The following is a 21,437-nucleotide window of genomic DNA, read 5'->3' as shown; positions in this document are numbered from 1 at the left end:
GCAGGGAAGAACATTCCATTTGCCCATCAGATGCCAATGTACCCCAGCTCAGGCATAAGCAGTAGATCTACTTGCAGCACTGAGAAACATCATCCGCCTCCTGTGCAGGTTCTCATCCCCAGCCGCGGTGTCCAGCCTGGGAGCACCAGCAGGAGGGGATGGTGTCCTGGGTGTCTGTGCAGCTGCACCAGTCACTTTTTGCTGATGGGATGTACAGATGCTGGCATTACCTGTGTAGCGGGGAATTCACATTGCACAGCAGTCCACGCAGTTGTGGTGATTCATGGGGAGCAGGAAAACCTTCTCTTATCTTCAGGGAGAAAACTGCCGAGCTTCGGGTTTCAAAGCCCTCGCTTCAGTGGAATTACAGGTTCAAATCCTGAGAGGGTCAAACAAGGTCTTTCTTCCTCTGAGACAGATGGAGTGTCACGCAGTAAATTGCCTATGATTCTCTTTGTTAGATGCTGTGTTACTTTGAAAACGGCATCATGACAAATCTTGGCTTCCTGCAAAATAAATAACAGCATCATTTATCACAAAGGTTTGCTTTCAGAAATGTCGCCACTTTTTTAAGGCATTAAAGACTCCTGGGAGTGAGAGAGACCAGAAGAGCACAAGATGCCACTTTTCTTTTCTTACTCCATTGTATTTGACATTTCACTTTTCTCTGCTTATTTGAAAAAGCCCCAGTGAGGAGTGATCCCTGGCTGTGGCATGTTCCAGCAGACATGGTGGAATGTGACGGTAAGGAACACACGCTGCCTGAGCCTCCCTGGGGAGATGGGAGCAATAGTCATGCTCGCTTGGTGTCCTCGCTGCCTGCAGTCACGCTGCACAGGAGGAACCCAGAGGTCATTCTCATCCCCACAGCAGCAGACATCACCCATTGATGCTGCTCCCAGGCCTCTGGTAACAGAAGGTACAGCTCCCTGGGACTGGCACAGTCATGGCATTGGGACTGGTAAGTGGGGAATAACCAGCGTGTTTCTGCCCCCTTAGCTGATAGGAAACATCCAAAGCAGTACTGCCAGCCGGAGGTCCTGTGCTCACTTCGTACACTCCATCACTGTGGGGGAGCATGCTTGGCTTTGCAGTGGGTGGTGTTGCACACAACACAGGTAATGCTGTTCCAACAAGGAGGCTGTCAGATGTGAAAGCTATCACAGCCAAATTCCTTCTTGAGAGTTCCTCAGGAATAGCTGTGTGAGAAAAGTCTGGCAAAGCAGGGGAACAGCTTTGAAACTTGGTATTTTTCTTCTTCTAAAGATACCTCTGATGTTCAGCTATTTCCTCGCACATTGTCTAGGGTGGAATATAACATACCAGATGAAACGTTAAAAACAAATAAGCAGCGAGTGTATTCAGCAAAATCAGCTGTAGTTTATTTTATAGGATGTGTGGCAGTACCTTATTTTGTGCTTGACACTGCAGAGACTCCTAATGTCCAGCCAGCACCTTGGAAACGTTTTTAAGAGACAGATGAGGCAAGAAGCATCGCTGTCTGCTTCTGTGTCTTCTGCTGGATGCCCTCAGTGCTTTTCAGACAGGCAGGATTTGGCATCTCCTGTTTACACGTGGGAAAACAGAAGAGTTTATGGCTCCTATTTCCAAAGGCAGTCCCTAGCTTTGTGTCTCTGTCTTTTTGGTGCCAAACTGTGAGAGTTTTTAAAGTTCTGGCATGTGTGCAGAACAAAGACCAACTGTTCACTGGTTTAACTGGTTTGACTTGCACGCTGCTCCGCTGAAAAGGTGCCTTAGTGTGAAGTCTGCGTAACACGGTGGAGAAGCAGATGTTCCCTTCATCCCTGTTACCCATCGGGGCTGGATTTTAGAAGTGCCCCAGTCGAGACCAACAGTGTTTGCACTGTCCAGCGCTGCTGAGAGCTGGGCCAGGTGTTAGATCAAATGTCTGAAGCTGAGAGTGTAACATTTTTTCAGATGTGCTTCTCAGCATATTTTTTTTTTCCCAGACAGATGCGGGAAGTCTGTGGTAGAGCTGGGAACAGAGCTGGGAACAGAGCCTGTTCCTGTGCTGCAGGAGGCTGTGTGTCTGACAAGACACAGGCACAGCCCTGCAAAGTAAATGTTGTGATTTCACGGTGGGAGCTGCACAGCACCCGGCAGTTGCACCGGGGGATTTTTCCTGGTTCCCAGGTTCATGGGGATTTGCACCGTGGTTAAAATCTCAAAGCCTCTGAAATTCAGCAGGGAGAAACCTAGTGCTTTATTTTGGGCCTGTTGTGCATCTTTGAAGAGAGTATTTGTGTTTGTGTGTGGTGTGGGCCAGGTGGGCAGCTCCCTGCTGCTCTGTCTTTTCCTTACTTGGATGTGTGCACCTCCACAGCACAGATTTTCCTATCCTGCAGCTCTCACAAGTTCACATTCAAAGATTACTGTCTCTAGACACTCTATTGGTTAAGATGTGCTGTTTCTATAGGTTGCACCTGTTCTCAAGGATCCCACCCAAGGGTAAACTCTTAAGAAGGCACAAAGCCAGCATCACAAGTGCAGTTTCCATGGGAAATGCAGGCAGGTATATGTTTACCTGCAGTAAAATACCAGGCTCAGTATCTGCTCCATTCCCTTCTTCTGCAGTGTGCCATGGAACACCCAGTTCCAGCAGCAGGGAAGGGCTGTGGGCTCCAGAGCAGTGAGACTGCCGCTGAGCCCCCTGCAATGAGGAGTTAAAACCACATCCCAAACACCCCTCTGCCAAGGGCAGGTCAGAAATAGCAGGTTTCCTAGAGTGACAGGCTTGATTTTCTATTTTCTCTGTATTCCTGCTTTAAAAATGCTGCCATTAGGTAAAGAGAGGAATGTCAGGCTTAAAAGCAGGACTTACACTCTTTATTGAGTGGAAGACCTGGAGTTTTTTTGGCGAAAATACTTCCATGGAAAGAGTTCACCAAAGAACGTTCTGGTTGAAAGTATTTCAGCCGTCTGCCATAGGAAGGAGTTGAAAACCTCTCAGACATTTCCTGCTGTGAACACGCAGGATTTTCTCTAGCAAAAGGCTGAATCTTTCACCTGTGGATGAAAGCTCCCTTATTTGATCGATATCACTGTCACTGAAACATGTAAATGCAAAGGAGTTTGGGTGAAACTCTAGCCGATATGCGGCAGGGAGCAATCGTGGGCTGGCAACAGGATGGAATCAGTGACCTAATCAACCATTTCCCCCTCTAATTGCAGTGATTCTATGGTCTAAAGAATTACACAACGTGTATTTTAGTTGGAATAAGACACTGTTATTGAGTAAAGTGCATAATAATTGTGTTTCGGGAGGTGAAATAAATGTCGATCTCCAGGCACTTTAATCCATCATTGTACTTTGCTAAATTACTTAAATTGCACTACGTTCAATACTAAAATTACTTGTAATAAAGTGATTGCCGAACTGACACTCACAAAAAGATGTCTAGCACCTACATTTGTTTTCCTAATTGACAATTTTAGGCTTCAGTCTGGGGAGGGAGGACTGCCCACGGCCTTCAATTCAGTTGTTAGGAATGGAGGGCACGTAGACCCGTGTAAAATCAGTCTTTTAGCAGTGAGGAATCCTGCCTGCATGAAGTACTTCCAACTTCCGTTAGCTTTCAAGCTCTTGCTTAAGTCCAGAAACATTAGATTTTGACACAAGGCTTTCTTGTAACGATGCTCCATTTGCTTATATTGCTCTGCAACTTGTTCCCGAGCCATTCACTAATTAATATCCAACTGCAGACTGAGATAAGTGATTTGTTTGAGGATCTACAACACGATCCTCAACCGAATGGCCTGAACTTGCTCCTGAGAGGGAAGAAAGACACATTCCTCATGCTCAACCTCCGCTGGCACTTTGGAGGTGACTGTGACTTTTGTTGATTCTTCTTCCTACAGTCCTCCCGCTCTGCAGAACTTTAGTTGATAAAAAGCAAACACAAAGGGAACTCTTGGTTTCAGTTCCTAATATGACGTTTAGATCCAGTCTACCAAGAGCTGTCTTTTTAATGTATGTGGTACTCCAAAGATGTTAACGAGCTGTGTAATTAACTGATGCTGAGCTAAAGTAGGTTTTTGGTTTTAAACATCTTTAGCTAATGTCCGTGGTTACGTGCTTGACAGATTGTTTCTTTTCCCACAGGTGAAGCAATACCCATCTGCAAAGGTATGTAACTCCATTCTTATGAGACTAAATGAGAAATCAAGGAGATACCTGTTCTATATGGGGGGGAAATATTTTGTGGTAATAGAAAGCAAAATTTCAGTTGTAGCTTACAATAATGTTGTAATACTGACCCTTGTCTTTGGAAAATGGCCTTGCTTTCTGAAGACCAAAGTCTTTTTTTTTAGGGCTTTTTTCAGCCTTGCTTGGAATAGAGCTTCAAGAAATGCAATTGAAACATGTTAGAACTTCGCTTAGGAGAAGTCTGCACTACATCTAAGAACACTGGATTTCAGCCCTTTCTTGATGTTTCCATGGCCGCGGTTAGTGGGATGAAGTCTTTCTTCGTGGCAGGTGACTTAATCTGTAGGGTTGCTGATTGTCTTAACAAAGATTCAAACTCTCATCTGTTACTCAAACACTCATCTGATATTTTTTTCTGCCTTTCCCTAACGTGAAAGGAGATGTGAATGTTTCCTTCATCAGCAGTCACTGTATAACATATTCACATACTGTGCAGTCTATTAAAAAGTTTCAGTAAGTTAAGCAAATATGAGGAATTCTGATGGGAAGGAATTTAAAATGTCCAATTTTTTTCTTCCAAAATAAATATGCAAGTTAATCTGAAAAAGTGAAGAGTGCCAAATATTCATCCTATGTACTAAAGTGACTCATGGTGAAGGCAGACAGTTTTATAGTGCAATTTCTTGTGCTGGAAATGGATAGCTTCCAAGTGATACTTATGAAACAATTAACTGTTCATGGATAATCAGATTTGTATGGAAATGTAAAGATAAGTGATTTAGCTGTGATCTCAGCTGCAGAGTGACTGAGGTTGGTGGGCCATACTCCATAGCAAAAATCCTTATTAGCAAATGGGACTTTTGCTGAAACCTGCTGGATTCAAGCACCTAACAGCTCCCTTGACTTTCTTTTCTAGAATGACACGAGACAGATTTACATCTTTAAAGATCCTTGCTGTTGTCTGAACTGCTTTGCATACAAAGGAGACCTAACTTGAAGGGTTCAGCTGGTGAATGTGAAGGGTTTACAGTGCTGGATCAGGTCTCCATTCACCACCAGCCTCAGAGGGAACTCTGCTCTGGACTGATAGAGCACAGGTAACCTGTTGTACCTATTTGTTTGAAGCTTAGGAAGAGGGCAGAGTCTGGGTGACCAAATGGCCAAAAAATATCCTGAAGTCTTTTTATGTTTTAAAGCTAAAGTACTTTTCAGTCTCACTCTTTTCCTTGACATTATCCTGCATGTGATGGAACTGACGAGCTTTTTTACTTTCCACATGTATCAGGGAGGTGATGCTGTTTCTGAGAGACAGGCTGCAGCACACAGGACCCAGCCAGCCTGCCTCCGTCCTGCCCAGGACAGCCAGGTTTTGACTGCCAGTGTTCCGTGGTGCTGTGGATTTGCCAGGTTGTACACAGCTCTGAAGTTGCATGCGTGTCTCCTATGGATCATACAGCACCAGACTGGTTGCATGGAGGGTGATAGTACTGACAGTACAGTAAAGGTCTGTCCTGCATCTTAAGACACTGCTTGTGATAACTCTGCAGAGCTCTTCTCCCACCTCCATGGTCTGTTTGTCTCCAAATTGTCAAGGGCCAGAGAAAGGCAGCAGAAAGCCAAACAAGCTGGTCTCTGTCACTCCAGTGCCTTTTGGTATTGGTCCATGGATAGTCTACCATGGAGATGTTTGTCCTTCTATTCCTTTTCACTGGGCCTCTCTGTCTGATTGACCACGTTTCTTCTTGAAATGGGCACTTTCTGCCCCACCTTTACCAATGTGCTTTGTTGAGTAAGTGGAAGAAATTGTGATGAGGACTTGCTGACCCCAGCCTCTTTCAAGCTGTATGGGAAGGCCCCTTAAGAAAAGTTTTTGTGTGATATTTTCAGCTTAACTTTGCAAATCCACAAAAGCCTGGAAAAGACTGGTTGGCAGCCAAGCCTTGTGCATCTATAAATCTGCCTGTATTCTCCCTGTGGGTTTGCCTGTCCATGGAACAAACCACAAGGGCGTTGCTTATGATGTTACAGAGATAAGAGAAGTTCTCAACCCAGAGGGAGATCCCAGGAGCCTTGAAACAGTTTGGATCCTTGTCTAAAGCATGAGGAAAGCCTGTTTCTCTACAGCAGATGTGGCTGTGTCCTGAAATCCGAGGACTAGAAAAATACCTGCATTCTGTTTAGTCTCTAAGGTATCACAGATTCAGAAAAATACTTAGAGGTCTTCCAAGAATGCATTTGTAGGTTTGGGTGTGCAAGCCTGTAAAAGCGTTCAGTTGTCTAGCAATGGTAGCCTATGCAGATAAAGCTTTATCTTTGACTTGAAGGGCTGCTTTAAAAATTGTTATTCCTCCACTGAAGCTGGAAGAAAAGAGAATGAGTGCTGTGATCCTGTCAGCTGTGCAGTAAGTGCCTGATGACACAAAGGCTCTGGAGGGACATCCTGCACCTGGCAACTCTGCAGTAGGTGTTAAATGCAGAACTACTGATGGTAAGTTGCTTCTGCTGCTGCTTATTGTGGAGGCAGAACCCAACACAAAACATCCTCCTTTCTTGAGCTGGGTTTGTTTAAGTTCTTGGTGATCTCTTAGGTAGCATGTTAATGTTTTTTTGGTTCTGCTGTGACCCTGCAGCAGCATTAGAGAGAATTACACTCTACAGCAAACAAGTCATTTTGGCCTTTCAGAGAGGGTAATGACTCTTTGAGATCCCTCAGTTGTATTTTTCTCATTGGCAAATAATTGGACCAGGTATTTCTTTTGTTATTTATTATAATGAAAAATATATGTCTGCCTGCTCACCAGGTGGTTCGCTCACTCAGGTGCTTATTAGCACTTTGCAATTGGTTGAAACGTCTCTTTTCTCTTCTGAAAAACAGTAGATCAGAAACTCAGACCACCTCCTGGGATCTGAGTGCCAGCAGTGCCAGCTCACAGATACCCGCCGTTACACATGTTAGAGTTTTCCTTTATTGGCTAGTGCTTCTTACCTGCCTGTTGATGTGTGTGAGGAAGAGGGCTGGCTCATTCTGATGCTGCTGACAAGATGCCCACCTTGGCTGCTGGTCCCACTCCTATTCCTACCAGTTGCTCTTGGTGTTGTTGGGGATCTTCCTGTTCTGCTGTTGGTGCATCCCCAGAATAGGGGGAGGAGAACACCACCAGTATCCTGGTGTGTGTTGCAGTGTGACAGATGGCAGCAGAGGGGCAGTCTGACAGAACGATGTCTGACATGGAAGTGCATATGGAGCAAAGGAGTGTCATTGAATTCCTCCGTATGCTGTCTCAGCACATGAGAGAACTGCTTTTTGAAGGCTAAGTGGATCCTCAGCCAGGACCACGGCTTTGCTGAGTCCCCAGAAACCTGCTTCCTTCGGGATAAGCAGCAGCAAAAGAATGGGGTGGGATCTAGGACTGGTGCTTGCACCTCAGCCTGCCTCCATGCTTTCCAAGGGTGCCCTCTTCACATCTGCTTTTTGGGCTGGGAACCCCTCTGCATCACCTGGGCTGCCCATACCTCTTCCCAAAGCCTTCTACATGGCTGCCACCATTTGTCCCCTCCCAGAGGCATGCTCGTGCTGCACACTGCCCAGCTGCACTGGTTGATGTAGTAAATGGAAGAGGAAGCTGTTTGGCTTTCAGAGTATTGTTTACTTATATGAGGCCTAACAAACATGGATGTTAAGGCCCCCTAGGGGGTCTTTCTTATGATGCTGGGGCCTATTGGATTAGGCAAATGAGAGCCAGAGATTTGCCTAATAGCTTGACAGGCCATGAGGGATTAGACTCGTGGGCTGGTGTAAACGTGTGGTACAGAGGTGCTGTGGTGTGGATCTCTTCTTAGCCATGGCTAAATGCCTTGTCAATGTGGGTTAATCTTGTTTGCCTTGTCTTCCATAATGCTGCTTTACAGGACACAGCCTCCACCAATTTAATCACTGCAGAATGGAACGGTAGGCTTTTGTTGTGTGTGTGCACCTCCTGCCTTACACAGCACTTACAGCATTACAGGCATCAGTAATTAACAGCAGTTTTTAGATGGCATTGGTTCCAGCTCCCTAAGTAGTTGCTCCTTCAGGACCAAAGGTTCCATTCCATTGGTTGAAGGCAGCTCCCTCTGTAGAGGTCCCACCACTATCCCTGTACTGCAGATCTGCTGCTCCACACTCCTTTATCAAACACTTCCATGAACTATGTGCACATCCCCAGGCAACACAGCAGCTCCTTCTCCTGAGCAGGGATCCCGCTGTGTTGCATTGCTGTGCTCAGGAGCTCTGTGATGCCCATGGGATGCACCCAGAGTGGTGGGTGCCTCACTGGAGAGCATAAATGAAACTGGGAGTGGGTGGTGCCCACCCTCAAAAGCAGTTGGCAGTGCTGAACTGAAGTGCCAGGGCTGTGACAGGGTTGTTAATGTAGCGCAGGTGGGATGCCTCTGTTCCTTGGTCCCCTTTGGTTCCCATTTCCCTTTGCTTGTTCTGACAGGGTTCAGTGCTGTCGGTGCTCAGGGTTCACAGAGCATTAAGGCTATTGTGGGGCCTCCCACAGATGGAAGACTTCTGCTCACAGCCAACTCGGAGAAGAGCAGGTACCTCTGCTTCACTAGGTTTGTCTCTCTCCTCATCTTCTGCCCCGACTTCCTTACGCCTACAGCAAAAGCCTGGCAGAACTGGGTCCAGCACAGGAGCTGGGCCCCAAATGCTCACAGCCACTGGAATGTGCAGCCACAAGTCTTCCTTGCCAGATGCTTTTTGGAGCTGTGGGAGCCAGAGAAGTTCACTGCAGGTGTTCCCCAGCACAGAGGCAGCCTCCTCCGAGGTGATTAGCATCTGCAAGGCGCTGACAGGGACAGTGCAGGTGGGAGGAAAAGCTCCCATTTGCCCCACAGTGGGCAGCCTCTTTCTCAGTTGTGCAAATTGCCCATGCATGGAGCTGGAAGCTCAGACTGCTGCCCAAAAAGCCCAGCAACTACTAACTCTGCTCTGCTCTTCGCTGGATGGGTGGCAGAGCCACAAGGAGTAGGCAGAGGGACAGGGTGATGCCTGTCAGCAGTGCAAGGTGGCAGCTTCCCATCTGCTGCCTGTGCTCGTGTGCTAATGGCAACCACCTGGGCTCAAGACCAGCTGAGATGGTGGGGTGAAAAAAGGCTCTGGGTTTGGGCCTGATGCCTTCAGTCAGCCAGTAGAGGAAAGCTGCAGGTGAGACAGCATCCAGTCTTCTTGTGTGAATAAAAAGGGCTGCTGAGCAGTGGGGTAACACTGAGGCTTGCCAATTGCATGTAGTATGGTCTTCTGTCCCATTCAAGCAGGAGCTGGGTCAGGTAAAGTCTTTTTTTGGTTGTTCCTCCATGTGAAGCACCATCTGTCTCTCACCCAATTATCTGTGCCTTCCTTTCCTTACAGGTGGGGGGAAGTTTAAAATCATCACGTGAGCAAAAAGGAGAAAAGCTGTTGGGAGAGTGTGCGGTGGGGGATTTTCCCTCTGTGCTGCCTTCATTGCCTCCTTGGCTCTGCTGCTCCCACACCACAACACCCAACTCTGGGCAGAACGATGCTGGAAACCAAGAGCTGGCTGGCAGAGCCAGAACACACCAGGATATTCATGACATGGCCTCAGAAGACCCTGTGCTAACTTCTAAATTGTGGAGCAGGACTTGGCAGAGTGAAGTACAACCGAGGTTTTGGATGGGAGCACTGAGAGGTAAGGTTCACCCTGCATATTACGTATTACTGCCTGCACTTCTTTGTGCTGTGGTTCGTGATGGCTGACACAGGCGAGCAGGCGGCAAACTCTTGTACAGCATATGCTGCTAAACTGAGTTAGCTGAGCTGGGGTCCTTCCTCTCCCAAGATCTTGCTGCTGACTCCTGCAAAGTGAAGAAGTGTTGTTTGTTACCAGGGCAGGAGCTGGCTTGCATTTTTGGCCTGGAACTCCAGTAGCAGTCCCTGCTTTGCAAGGAAGGCCCAGGAGATTTGGGGGTTAGGACGTGGGTGTCCAGCCTTGTGGCCTGCCTGGGCAGTTGACATTGATGAATGTCAGTGGGTGTGATTGTTTTTTATGGAGTTGAATGCTGTGGGGAAGGCAGTTTAGATATCATCAGTGACTTTATTATATCCTTCTGAAGGAGTCTGAGTTGACCAATTACACTGTCCATAAGTAGCCTTACTTTCCTAGTAGAGGTTTGCTGGGGGGTAAAACTCCAAATTCCCAATACATTGAGAAGAGAATCTGTCACTTGTCCTTCATGGAATTCTTACCTCTTGCTGTGCCTTTGGTGACCTATTTGTTCTCTGATTCCCTTTCTTTATGGCTGAGTCCAAACTCATTGGAGTCCTTGTACTTAGGCAACATGTGAGTTTTGCATCATAAAGAGGCTTCCTAATAGCCAGCAGTGCATCCTGCTGCTCCCTGTCTTTCCTTGCTGAAAATTAAACAGCTGTAAAATTAGAAGCTGAATGTCTCTGCATCCGGGGGTCCTTGTGCATGGCTGGAGATTGGAGTTTCTGCCTTCTGAAATAGTGATTTAAGGGTTTGAGAAAAAGACAATCCCTAACAAATATTCCTACGATCTCTTTTCCTTTGAATGCTTCAAGTCATAGTGGAGGTGTATGTTTTTGCTCACAGCTCTCCTTGCTTCTCATGCCCACACACCTCCATGGCATCTCAGATCCATTGCTGAGAAAGGTTTTTGGATGCTCCATCCTCACCTGTGCTTTTGGACCCTTAAAGGAGGGGATAAGAAAACAGAAGAGAAGTTTTGCTGCAAACAGAGAAGTTAGCCATTTTCCTTTGCCGTAGGAGATCTATGCAGTTCTGCATCTGCAGTTCCTAGTGCTGTATTGCCTTGAGTATTTAATTGGCATAAATAGGATCTCCAGGCAGAATCCAGTCTTGGTCCCAAGCAGTGCGTGCCACTGTTTCCTTGGTATCCTCTAGTTCATCCCTTCACAACAGGCTTCCCATTGCCAGGCTTTGTCTTAGGGTGGTCATAGCAGTAACAGGGTATAGAAAGGGAATTTCTCCCCTGGTCTGGTAGCAGACCCTCCTGGGTGAATGGTCAGAGCTCACACTTTAAAAGCTCCCTGCAGAAGGTAGCAACCATGGCCAACTGAGCTCATGGCATGCCCTGTAAATCTGCACTTCCTGGCTGCACGTGAGCATGTTGGGTGTTGGGAAACCTTGAGAACTGTAAGCAGAGAAGGAGCCCCATTAATTCCTGTCTAGACTGGCTTTTGAGCCCAGGTTCCAGAGATGAAAGGGTACTTTATTAAGACAGGGCATAAATCCACCCTGCCAACAAGTCCACACTCCTCTGGATTATTTACACCTCTCTCCCTCTGCCTGGTCAGTGCCTGTCCCTATATAATCTCCATTAACGTTCTGACAGGATTAAGCCAATATATCTTAGCCTTAACCTATCAGGCTCTGCGTGCTTTAGTTTCTACCGTGTCACAAGGAAGACTTCATATTTTAACAGAGAGACTGAAAAAAAAGTAGGTGTCTAAGGAAAAGGAGCTGGTTGTCTGGGGCGGGGTGTGGAGGGGCACAAACGTATCTGTAGGCTGGATAAGTAAAATACATTCAGTGTCTGTGCGATGCTTGGCTCCTGGCTTGTTTCAGGTGTGCCGCTCCCATCCTGTGGCAGGCCTGGTTTGTTGTCACCACTGCTTGATACATGCAGTGTGATAACAGCGTGTGATGACAGAGCTGTGCGGCGCTCGGAGCTGCATGACTTGAAAAGCTGCTGTAGCTTTCAGCACGCGGTGGCAGTGACAGGAGATGGGAATGACCAGGGCTGTTGAAAGGACGCACTTGAATTTTTGTGCACCCAGACAGAGACCTCAAGGATGCATTAGCTTTGAGGGCTGCTCGGGTCGGCATTTCAGCTGACTGCAGTGCTTGCAGTCCTTTTGTATTCGCTTTTCTGTTGCAGTTTTTAGCATATGAGCTTATTGGCGTGGTCGGTTCTGAAGTCGTTAGCAAATATTTGCCTAAAGTGAGTTTGAAACCTATAAAAAGGACCATTTGAAGTGTTTCCAAGGTTCGCCTTCGTTTGGCCAAAGAAATCACCATCCTCGGCTTGTGTGTCCAATCCAAAATAACCAGGCTGCTCCGGTTTTGAATACTGGGTGCTCTCATTGTAACCTCTTATTATTACCAGCACTTTATACAGAGAAACTTGCAACAAAATAGTTATGTGTATAATGACCAAGTCATTATTTGCCTGCATTATGCTCACCTGATGAGCAGTGAGATGAAACCTTTATGCTCTGTGCTGTAGGCAGCACTGTGATGGCAGGCAGGGTGTGTGTGTTCAATGCGCCAGGAATTCAACAAGCAATAGATACAAAAGTAATCCTTTCCCACCAAATAAATGTTGCTTTCCAATCCCTCATCCTTCAGCAGATAATCCGGCTGAAGGAAGGGCTGTGCCAGCTGGCACCCATCCCACCTCTTATTTCCTCCAGGAAATGGTGAGGGGAGGAAGTGACTGTGATCCTACATGAGCTGCCAGCATGGGAAACCCCAGCATCTTTGTACTGGAGTGATGCTGCCAGCAGCTGTACTGAAACAATGCTAAATAAGAGGTGGGGAAAATCATCTAAAAGGGCAGAGAAATCTTGTAAACTTTTGCTATCTAGCAATGCAGAGAGATGTTTTTTCACCTCTGTTTAACTTACCTGTTGTTTCCTCCTTCTGGCATTTATTAATCTGGCTGGTTAAGCATCGAGTCCAGCCTGCCAACAGATCTCATCACAAATCCTGTTCTCCACGGTGTACTCGGAAATGGCTCTGCCTGAGCAAACTCACTTCTCACGTCTTCATCCCGAAGGCAGAACTAAAGGATGGAGGCAGATGTTAACCATGAAATTCTCACTGCAGGTTTCCCCTTTGGAGCAGCCCATAGTGCTAACAGCACCAGCACTTCTGTTTGTAGGCAAGCTGCATTTGGACAGAGCCCTCTGCAATTCATCCACAGCTTGGGTGGATTCAGGCACCCATCCCAGTCCTGATAAGCCAGATCAGGAGCCCTAATCGCTGGGGTAGAGTGTTCAATAACCATTGCTCTTTAATTGTTTCTGATCTTTATCTCCATATCTCTCCCCCGAGGGTGTTTTTTCCCTGGGGGAGGATCAGTGTTTCTCTTTGAACTGGCTTTTCCTTTCAGCATTTATCATTCTGGGCTGCACTCGGAGCAGCTGCTTTTTTGGAGGTTTGCGTTTTGCACTCGGTTTATCCTTGATGTTGGTAGCTGACAGAATCGCTTGTGTCTGAGGAGCCAAGAAAGCCCATGCTGCTGTCCCTGTCCTGCACACTCTGCAGCTCCGGTTGTTTAATCCTCATCCATCCCCACCTGAGTGGTTCCAGAGGGGAACCCTGCACACCTGGGAGTGCTGGTGAGGCAGGATGCACCAGGGCAGCTCAGTCAATATTGACTTTACTGCAAGCTTTGGTGTGCAGCAATGGTTATCTTTCTCCCTCGGTAGGATTTAGCCCGTTAGCACCAGTGTCTTTGAAGCCATTAAATACACAAAGTGGGTGGACTTGAAAAGGGGGTCCTTTCAAATGAAGGTATGTTATCATCCCATGCAGGTCATACAGACTAAGGCAGACCCTTTGGACTGCACACAGGATGAAAACCGTAACTGGGACTCTAACAGGGTGATCTCTGTCCACCGCGTTTGTTTGCTTGTCGTATAACTGTTTCCTCTCCCTTGCACTGTGGGCACAGCAGTTTGCAGGGATTTCTTTCCTGGTGCAGCTGTGCAGCCCTGCTTTCTCACTCTGCCATTTGGATGAAAACTTTCCACCCCTACGTGTTTGCTTTACGGGAAGGAACTTTTTGCACAGCATGAAACTTTCCACTGTGTTGGTGACTGGTTTGGGGCAAACTCATTCAAGATTTAAAAAGAAAAGAAATGCTGTCTGTGAGAACTGAGCCTGCAGGCACCACAGGGCATAGCCAGTCTGCCTGCAGGGACACGCTGCTCTATGTTGGCTTGGGTTGTGCCAGCTGAAGTTCAGGAGGAGCCCAGCACTGTGCTGCCCTGCTGTGTGTGCTAAGCTGGCTGCTGTCCCCAGCTGTGAGCAGAAGGCTGCAGGTAGCAGGATTTCTTCTGTGTGCATAATAATGTTTGGCAGCCCTTAGGTTGTCAGAGGGCTGGGTGCTTATTTCCCAAGTGAGTCCTGGCTCTTTGGAGGGTCTCCCTTTGCTCCTCTGGTGTTCTCTGAGCTTTCCTGCTCACAAGATTGCTTGCTAGAAGGGCTGTGTATTCACTGTGCTCATCCTCTGTGTGCTGAAATGAAGGTGGGGGCTGATCAACAGATATCTCTAGAGATGCAGAGCCTCACCGTCCTCTCTCATACTGCAAATAGTTCTCCTCTACAAGACAAAAGGCCTGGGGAAGGGAATGTGCTTGGCTGTAATCAAAAGCAGAAAACTCTTGTTTTCTCTGAGATGAACTGCATTCTGGTGGGTGTGCAGTTCTGAACACCACTAAGGTGGTGGCATGGCAAATACTACAGTCTTTATGTTACTCAATTGGAAGTCAGAGTAGTTTGAGATGGAAATGAACCTTAAGGGCCATCTGATCCAACTCCTCACAGTGAGAATGGATATCCACAGCTCCATCAGGTGCTCAGAGCCCCATCCAGCCTTACCTTGAGTGTCTCCAGGGATGGGACACCCACCACCTCTCTAGGCAACCTGTGCCAGTGCCTCACCACCCTTATTATAAAAAGCTTCTTCCTTATATCCAATATAAATCTCCCCTCTTTTAGTTTGAAACCATTTCTTTTTATCCCATCACTGCAGACCCTGCTAAAGAGTCTGTCCCCTTCTTTCTTGTAGCCTCCTCTGGGTACTGAAAGGCTGCTCTCAGGTCTCCCTGGAGCCTTCTATTCCCCAGGCTGCACAGCCCCAGCTCTCTCAGCCTGTCTTTGTGGGGAGGCATTCCATTCCCTCAATCATTTTTGTGGCCCTTCTCTGGATGTGCTCCAACAGGTCTATGCCTCTTCTGTACTGAGGAGTCCACATCTGGAAATGAATTCTGATAGCTTTATATTGCTTCCCTATGTTATAAAGCAATCTTAAATTCATGTTAATAGCTTGATATGAGACTTAAATGCTCTAAATCAGAATAAAACACCAGCGCCTCTGTTATTAGGAGGTCTTCAGCAACCAGGGCAGGTTTAATCTGAGTGGATAAATCTGCAGTTGGATTAAAGCCTAATTACCCTGCGATGAATCACTCTGTAATATTTCATATAAAGCACTTGGTTTACAACCAAGTCTAAGTGGGGAAGTCTGCAGTGCCTATTGTTGCACTCAGGACACTGATGCAAATTCCTGCTTTAATGCTATTCTAGTGCTTTAAAGGAAAGTAGGGAAAAGAAATAACTCACCAGTTCTGTCAAAGCAGCACGAAGGTATTTCACTCTATTTTTTTTTTTTTCCAAGTAGAAACTAAGCCCTTGTGTCTTACCTGTGCCTGCCTGCAGTGGGCCAGAGGCCGTTTCAGGACTGCTTTTACACTGCTTTCTGAAAGACTGGCTGCAAGTCAGCTTGGCAAAGACTGGAGCAGCACCAGGCAAGCCAGCTTACGTGGTGACCTTAGCGCTGTGGCCGCCCTTGCCAGAGGTAGTTAATTTCCCCCAAATGCCATTGCTCAAGGTATTTCTGAGGGGGTTGTTGCTAACGAACCTGCTGGCTGTTAAGCTGCGCCTCCAGCCACAGGATCAGAGGTTTCTCAGCAGTGGCCAAGGGTAATGCTGAGGGTTATGTCCTTGTTCAAGCTTTGAGAAGGAAATGTGGCCCTGGACTTGTCCTGTTTGCTAGGAGAGGCAGATTATGTTTTGCTGGGCTTTCCCATTAACTCCCTATCTCCTAATAAAATACTGCAAGGGAAAGAAAAAAAAAAAAATCATTGTTCCTGCCAATTTTAACAGGAAATTGAGAACAAATATTTTACTTCAGCCAACTTGCTTTATAGTGGCCCAAGCTTTTCCTGGGGGCGGGCAGGCGCCTGCTATGTCTGTCCTTGAAGCCAGCAGAGCAAGTCGCTGTGGGGCTGAGCCCTGCTACAGGCTGTGCTGGGGTCATGGAATCATTTTATAGACACATAGAATGGCTGAGGTTGGATGAGACCTTAGAGCCCACCCAGCCCCAACCTATGCTGTGGTCTGGCTGTGCCCCCCAGCTCAGGCTGCCCAAGGCCTGTCCAGCCTGGCCTTGAGCACCTCCAGTGATGGGGCACCCACAGCTCTCTGGGCAGCCTGTGCAGAGGCTTAAATAGGACCAGGAGATGAATCCGAGTCTCACTTCTGAATGTGCAATCAGCTTTATGTAACACGGGGCTAAAAGAGAAGGTTTTTAGGCCTAGTTTTATCAGCAGTGTTGTAGGAAGGGCTCTGGACAACAAGAGGGGGGTAAATGAGCTGAGATAGCAGCAGTCTCTGTGTGGGCACAGCTCTGGGAGCAGGATCTCTGCTGGACTGTGGAACTGCTCAGAACACAGCAGCGCTCCTGTTGTGCAGAGAAAAAGAATGGCCATTAAAACTCATAAACAGTCCTAACAGCAAATAGAAAGCCCAGATAATAGAGAGGGAACAAAATGCAGTTTTTCTGCATCTATCGTGGAGGAATAAAAAAAACAACAAACCAAAAACAACTTTGTAATCCAGAGGGAGAAAAATTACTAATGCAGCCCAAAAGCAAAGGAAAAGGCAAATGGTGCATAATGAAGTAAATAAGCTGCTCTGTAATAGTCTCATTAAAGCAGCAAAAGATGTACTTTCCATGTGGATTTGGTTTTGTGCAGGTGGCAGGGTGGCTGTTCTGGTGGGGGCGATTAGTGCCTGGGAGGGCAGGGAGAGGGGCTGCTCTGCTCCCCATCCAGCCCAGCTGGTGGAACAAAAGCTGCCCCTTCCTCCTCCTGGGAAATAGGAAATGAGGTCCCCAAGCCTCTATGGGCTGATCCAGCTGCTGCTGTGAGGGGAGCAGAGGCTGTGGAAGCAGCCAAGATATGGTGCAGGGCACAGAAGCTGGTTGTTTGCACACAGGGTGAGTGGGCTGGAGGAGGGGTGCTGATCCCCTGCAGCAGCTGTATGTTCTGGTGATCAGGGCTGAGTCCGGGCTGTAGGAGGTCATATTTTTTTCCAGCTGAAGGGAAACTTCTGCCACGCATTCACCTGCATCTCAGTGCCTGCCAGGTCTTATGCTGGGTTAAGGTTTTCATCAGTTGAGCAGGAGTCTTCATAGCAGCATTTCAGGTCAGCAATGGGATTGCTTTCAGCTCCAGTGAAAGTCAAGCAGACTTTCCATAGGATTCTTGAAACAACCTATAAATTCATCCACAGAGGTGAAACTGTATTAAAGCTGCAGCTTCTTTATAAAACCTGCCAGAAAAGGCTTTGTTTTCTTTTCAGTTCGTTAGGCAGCTGAAATTATTCCTGCATGACCTGCAGGTTTTGTCCTGCTACGTTCCAGGGGGACTTTTCCCAGACCGAAGGTTAGGGTAGATAAACAGTTTCATATGGATACAAGAGAAGTAATTATAGCTATAAGTGAAATGGTATTTCTCTTGTGTTCAACAGCAGTAAAATGCAAAAGAATGGTTGAAAACCAAAGGGGAAGAATATCAGAGAGAATGAACAGTGAGGGATTTAAACGAACCTGCCTTCCTCTGAGGGATCTGGAAATGCAACCAAGTTTCATCGGGGAGAATACAGGAAAGAAACACTGCAGTCTATAAAGGCCTGGATTTTTAACCACACATCAATGATGATTCAGGCATCCTCCCCAGAGAGAGAAAATCCATTGGTGAATGTTGGTGAAATCCTGGATTTATGACACACAGCTCTGGCCAAGACATCCTTTGGCTTGGCTATATGAAGAACATTGGGAATGGTGAGGAAAGCTGCTTGTCGAGCTTTTCATGTGGTTTCCATGGCTGGAAAAGTGTGGCTGGGTTCCCTGCCTCCTTGTAAGTGGTCAAAAGAGCTCTTTCAATTAAAGTGGGGTTTGAAGTCTCAGGTATGTTCCAGGAAACCAGTGTGGCAGGGAGGGAGACCAGACTGTGCAGCATACAGCTCTGCGAGCTGGCTTGTGTTGTTTGAGGGTCTTTGCAATGGGCTGGCTGAGAAATCCTGATGCTGGCAGCCCTTTACTCACTACAAGCCCCGAGGTGCAAGTAAGAGGCTGTATGGATGCCTTGGTGATGCACACACCTGCTGAGCTGCTTTTGTCTGCTCTGGTTTAGTTCTGCTGCCAAATGCAACACGTGCTGATTTGCTTCCAACAGGCAGAGTTCATTCCTCTGGTTCCTTACTAAGGCACTTCAATGCAAACCCCATCAAGGTACTTGGAGAGCTGATCAGTGTTTTCTGGTCCTTGGTGAACACTGCTCTCCATCTGTGGGTAATAAGTGGAATCTATGAGCTGAAACAGCATGCACAGCTAGATATGTTGGGAGAGGGAAGTCCAAAAGCGCATCAATTCAGGAAACATGAGCAGCTCTACAGAAACAAAAGTGGCATCCTCCAGAGTGCACAGGCAGTATCTCTGCCTCTGGCAGCTACAAGCAGCCGAGGGAGTTGTGCTTATCCCCTTCTCCTTGCACCCCACTCTGTCCATGCTCCCATGTACCCCATGCTGGACACATCTAAGTGCCAGCACCAGTGATAGCTCCTGCAGCCCTGTGCTGTCCCTGCTCTTCTAATAGTTAGAGCTATTCCAGTGCATTTGCTGCTCTCAGTGTCTTTGGATTTTTTTTCTTCTGATCACTCCCAGTCCTCATGCCCCTGGCTGGCCCTGCTGGTGAGCGGGTCAACCCGAGCAGTTTCTCTGCTGACCTCAGGCTGGGGTTGCTCTTAGTCATGCTCCTCTAACTTTGCTTTCCTTCCTGCTCCTCCTGGCCACACACGCAGTCTGATTTGTTCTAAGTGCCTTCCACGAAGAAGCAGGGAGATGTGTTTTATCCAGCTCTCAGACACAAAGTCAGCAGGTTACTTGGCCGCCCAAGTCCAGCTTTCTTGTACTCCCTGGCAGCACAGGACAGACTGGACATGCCATTTCTTAAGCACAGCACAATGCCCTTTTGTGCAGTGTTCCTGAGCTGGCCAGGTTGGGTTTTGTTTCACAAAGCCTCTTTAAATTCAATTTTTCCACCATGGAATTACGAAGAAAAAGATTTCTTTCTTCCTTCATCAAACCTTAGCCCAGGTTTGTTCATAACAGGTCTGTGATCCTACAGCTAGGTTTCAGCTTTGTAAATAAACCTGTAACCTCGGCATCCCAGGCGTTTTGTAATCAAATTTGTGCATAACAACACTATAATTTCAGGCCTAGAGAGAGAAGATGGTGCTGGGAGGCCAGAGGATCACCTTTTATTCCAGCATCGTCTGCAAGCTGTGTGTAGAAAATTACTTCATTGCCCTGTTTGCAGTTTCCTCATTTGTCAAGTGGCACCAAGCGGTTGAGAGATGTCTCAGGAATGGTGTAAACCTCTCCCCACATTTCCAGAGTGCCTGAGGTCCTTTCATAAAGAGGATGAGAGAAGTGAGTGGGATGGAGGGAGTTTCCTCTGGAAAGGGGAATCCAGAATGAGAAACACATTCAGCCACTGCAAACAGCAGAAACACATACGCTTTGACTGCAGGAGCCAGACCATGCGTGCCTCACATGTGCAGCTGCCCAGATTTATGGCCTGTTATCCTCCTGGCAATTACTGGATTGTACCGTAGGGATCTGCATGGGCGATGCGCAGGTTGCCCACACAGCCTGGCCTTCTGAGAAATGACACGGCGTGCGCCATGTGCTGCGGCCAGCAGCAGCTGTGCTGGAAAACCACCACGGAGGAAATCACAAGTTAGTGAGTCACCGAGACTGCTGCCAGCCTGTCAGGAGACTCTCCATAACTCAGCTTTCATGTGCTTGTACTTCTGTTCTAAAGCAGGCTCAGATGCCACCTTGAAGAGCAGAACAGCTTCTAGCAGGTGGGAAGAAGGACCTGGTTTTTCATTCTCCAATCCCAAATGTAGGTGAGTGCTGTGAAGTGAGCAGGCTCCCAGGCAGGCTGCAGCATAGCCAACATACCCCTGAAAGTCAGCAGAGATGCTGCTTGTGCCCCTAGCCCTGCCCGGTGCTGCCTGGGACGTGGCTGGGAGCACACTGCAGCCTTCTGGCCTAATGTCAATACTGAGATCCTCCCAGAGCTGTTTATAGCTCCAGTCCAGCTGTGAGATCCAAGTGATTCAGGCTTTATCTGTGCACAGGGAGATCACTTGCAGCTGCTCTGGCCCAAGAGCACATTCCCGTGCTTAGGACATGCTTGTGTTTACATCATTTGCATCAATGAGGAGGGGGAGAAAATCTGTTCATACAGGTTTGTTAAGCAGGCAGCAGCTCTGTAGCATAAAACGCAGGCTCTTGTATATCCAAACAAACCCCCGGGGAAAGGGCAGCGTTGTGCTGTGGGACACAGAGCTGGCAGGGCAGTGTTGTTGTCCTGACACAGAGCTGGGGCTGCCTCCTGGCCCCCCCCCCCCAAAGGCCACCCCTGCCTGCCCACAGCTTTAAATGCCTCTCTTCCCTAATCCCAAACAAGTGGGAGCAGGATGCAGAGCAAACCAGTTCCAAATGCATGTGCTGGGGGTTCTTGGCTGGGTCTTGTTCTCCTTAAAGCCAGAGGCAAAATCCACAGGAGACGGAGGTGCTAAGATACTCTCTGGCTGAGTATCAGATGCTGTTTTCCTTGGAAATGTGAGGGGGTCCGTGAGGTGCAGTTCTGTCAGTGAGCAAGACTAGGTATTTTCAACTTCAAAACAGACAAGAAAGTAGGAGCATTTCCTATGGAAACATAGTTGGATAAAGACTACGTTTGGGATTTGTGCATATAAATGCTTTTACTGCTTTCTTTAACAAAAGCGGAGCAATAATTTTTGCTTCGGGACTAGAAGATTTTCAAGCAATGAAAATACTCCCTTAAAATCTCCATTTTAAAAGCAGTCTGTTCCCAGTTTTTGGACGACTTCTCACCACATTTTTTCAGCCAGGTCTGCACAGCACATGTTCCCTCGCAGCAGCAGGCGGATCGCAGGCATTCAGGGCTGCCTGCTTTGCCCAGCTCTGCTGTCTCCATGTCCAGATGTGCTCCCACTCGGAGCAGAGCTGCACGCTGTGCTCGCCTTGATGGGAGAACCCCTGTGCTCTGCCTCTGGGCTGGTGACAAGCTCCAGCAGATCACAGTGCTGGGAGAGGTGCTTGGGAGGCA

At 47.6% G+C, this 21,437-nt stretch overlaps 1 long non-coding RNA gene across 1 annotated transcript in view; it reads left to right on the top strand.

The window, feature by feature from the left end:
• LOC107318278 overlaps nt 1-21,437 on the top strand; it is a 45,382-nt gene that overhangs the window by 12,789 nt on the left and 11,156 nt on the right. Inside the window, exons 5-9 of the long non-coding RNA XR_004308395.1 lie at nt 4,124-4,147; nt 4,333-4,498; nt 5,085-5,265; nt 5,454-9,864; nt 17,761-20,205. This is a non-coding gene — a long non-coding RNA (uncharacterized LOC107318278). The remainder of the gene's footprint in view (nt 1-4,123; nt 4,148-4,332; nt 4,499-5,084; nt 5,266-5,453; nt 9,865-17,760; nt 20,206-21,437) is intronic.

Source organism: Coturnix japonica, chromosome 9 (genome assembly GCF_001577835.2).
Source record: "Coturnix japonica isolate 7356 chromosome 9, Coturnix japonica 2.1, whole genome shotgun sequence".
Lineage (NCBI taxonomy): Eukaryota > Metazoa > Chordata > Aves > Galliformes > Phasianidae > Coturnix > Coturnix japonica.
Note: the sequence above shows the minus strand (reverse complement) of the source record. Positions and strands in the feature narration are given on the sequence as shown.